Raw genomic sequence first — 3,021 nt, 5'->3', positions numbered from 1 at the left:
TAAAATAATAAAATCTCAGTGACTTTCTTCTACATTTTTGTACTTTCCAATTTTTCTTAAATAACTGCGACACTAATTTTACGGCAAATAAAAACTATCATAATAAAAATCACATAATGGAATAGTTTGTTAAATTTAAGCATTATCTCTATGTCAAATTGATTTATCAGAGTTGCATATCTAAGTAATTAAGGAATAAATAACAATTAGTATTTTTAAATGGGGCTGTCTCTGAGGTTCCTGGCAGCCACAGCGAAGAGAGAGAGAGAGAGAGAGAGAGAGAGTAATAATTTCACAATTCCACAAAGAAAAGATGGGCATATCAGTTTCCACTTAGAGTCCAACTTCATCTCACACTGAACTTTAAATGAAACTTCTGGTTTTCATGTGCAGCTTCAGTTGGCTCTAAAGGAGATGTCAAAAGGCAAAATCTAGAAATTGAACAAAAGCTGGTTCATTCAAACGTACTTTCTCCTCTCTAAGCACAAATCTACCACTGTCCCTGCCACTCTCTGCCAGCTCCTGTGGCCTCTGCTCTTTTCCTGGGCCTGCACAGCAGGGGCCACAACCCGGACTGCTACAGAACTGTCTGGCTGCGTTTTGACTGCCACGGGCACTGGAAAGCGACCTCCCCCAGGACTGGGGCATGTTTTCTCTGTGCTCTGGCCTCGTGCTGGGCACTCAGGACGCTCAGCAAATGAATGAACGTGTGAAGCAGAAAACCATCAGATGGCTGGGCAGAGGACCAAACAGGAAGTTGCAAAGGTGAGTGGTTGGGTGGCTGCTTGTGGAGTCATCTGTGGGGCTTGTGTTTAAATCAATGGCACAAAGTCAAAATGGTACCCAGACTCCAAAAGAGGGGAAGAGCACCGGGGCACAGGAAACACTTTCTGCAGTGGCCGTCCTGGGCGGGCGGGAGCTCAGGGCAGCCGACAGGGCGGGGAAGGGGAGAGCCGGCGTGAGGCTTGGCAGCCTGGTGGGCGGTTGAGGTTTTACCCTAAGCACTGTGGGGGCTGCCGGCCCTGTCACGCAGGGCAGGACCTATACCAATTCCTTGTGTCTCCTATTACTAATAGCTTTCTGCAGGTCTCTCGAGTGCTTCTTGCAGTCAGGGTAGCCTCTCCCCAACCCACCCCCTGACCCCGTCCTAATTTGCTGCTTCTACTGTGATTTAGGCTTCAAAATCTGTCCACAGTGTTTGTAAAACAAGAGAATATGATGTTTCTTGCAAAAGGAAAACAAAACCAAAAAAGAGGTGTGGTCAGAAAACAGATCCGTGGTTGCCAGAGACTAGGAGCCGGAGAGGCTGGTTGGCTACAAAAGGACACAGGGGAAATTTGGGGGACGATGGCATTCTTCTACATTTTGATCGTGGTGGTTGTTACATGACTGTACACTTTCGTCAAAACTCTCAGAACTCCACGCTAAAAAGGGTGAATTTTACTGTGTGTAAATTATACCTTAATTTAAAAATGAAATCGCCCATCCATCCATACATAAGAGAGAGTCACGCTCAGCAGAGAAAACAAACGGGCACCCAGCCAGGCTGGGATCTGCCAGGTTCCTCACTGCTGCTTCCCGTGCCGCCGCCGCCTCCTGCGAACCCCCGGCCCCTCTTGCTTAGCCCCCCTTAGTGCAGCGGAAAGAGGGCGGCATTTTCAAAGCCATCTTTAAGGAGGCCAGTTTCTAAAATATTATTTCAAAGCCCACTGTCATGAGCTGACTCGTGTCCTCCGGATTCACATGTGGAAGCCCTAACCCCAGGACCGCAGGACGCGACTGTGTGTGGACACAGGTCTTTACTGAGGTGGGGTCTTCAGGGCGGTCCCTAATCCAGCAGGACTGGTGTCCTTATGAGAAGAGGACAGTTAGACACAGACGGACAGAGGGACGACTGGGAGGACGCAGGGGGGAGAGAGGCGTCGGGAAACCAAGCCTGCCGCCACGGTTATCTCCGACTTTGGCTGCGCAACTCCGAGATCAGTTTCTGTCGTTTCAGGCCCCCAGTCCGTGGTGCTTGGTTATGGTGGCCCCAGAAGATGGAAGTGCCCACTTTCCGCGCTGAGTCACTGTTCTCGGCGGAGGGGCTGGTTTCCTTCCCTGTCACTGCCCGTGCTCCTCGCCAGGCGGCCTTCCTCTCTTGGTCTGGGCAGGTCTCACACGCATCTTGTCCTGCTGCATGGTCAAAGGCAAACCTTATCCTTTTCTAGCAAAATTCAGATCTTTCCCTCCTTGCCGGGCCTGGGTCCCTAGGACTCTCCTCACGGCCCGGCTCAGCCAGCCCCGGGGCAGCGGGCCCCTCTGAACTCCCGGAATGACTGGGCCTTTCCGGGCTCTGGCCCTGGGCCTCCAGGCCTCGCTGCCCCCAGAGCCCGGAAGACGGAGCCCTGGCCTCAGGTGGCTGCTCACGGGCGCGGCGGCGCTGCGGGCTGAAGCACCCCGCGAGTGCAGAGAGGGGGCGTCTGCAGGAGGAGGGAGCAGGATTGGACAGGGAAAGCCTTCGGTCGCAATGCAGCTCTGTCCCCCGCTAGAGGAAAGAGGGAAGAAGAGACCTGGGCAGATGCGAAGTGGACCTGGAGGGACCCGCGGCGGCCACGCCAGTGAGGAGCTTCGGGCAAAGATGGCTGTTAGAGGAGAAGCGGACGCCCCCTGCCCCCCACATGCTCGCCTGTTGCCGGGGGAGCCGCGGCCTCTGCAGCAGGTTCCAGAGGCTGTCAGCTGAGGCCCTTCTCGCAGCTAGAGAGCAAGTTCCCCGTGGAGGGGAGATCCAAGCATCCCCGGGACTGTACAACAGGGGTGTCAGGGTCACCAGCTCAGAGGTCTCAGGGCCCCTGAAGGTGTATTTCTAGCCCAGTCTGCCTGGGTGAAGCAGCTTTACCCAGGGGCTCTCCCCCCGGGGGTGCTGAGGCGCAGGCCGTTCCACGCAGAGGCAGAGGCGCGAGCCCCGCGCTCCCCACTGACCTGGGGCGGACGCCACAGCAGCCGACTCTGCGCACTGCTGCGCTGGAGAGCCGGCGCGCC

The sequence above is a fragment of the Propithecus coquereli genome, unplaced genomic scaffold, assembly GCF_000956105.1.
Source record: "Propithecus coquereli isolate 6110/MARCELLA unplaced genomic scaffold, Pcoq_1.0 Scaffold346, whole genome shotgun sequence".
NCBI classification, from domain to species: domain Eukaryota; kingdom Metazoa; phylum Chordata; class Mammalia; order Primates; family Indriidae; genus Propithecus; species Propithecus coquereli.
This window is presented reverse-complemented; position numbering follows the sequence as displayed.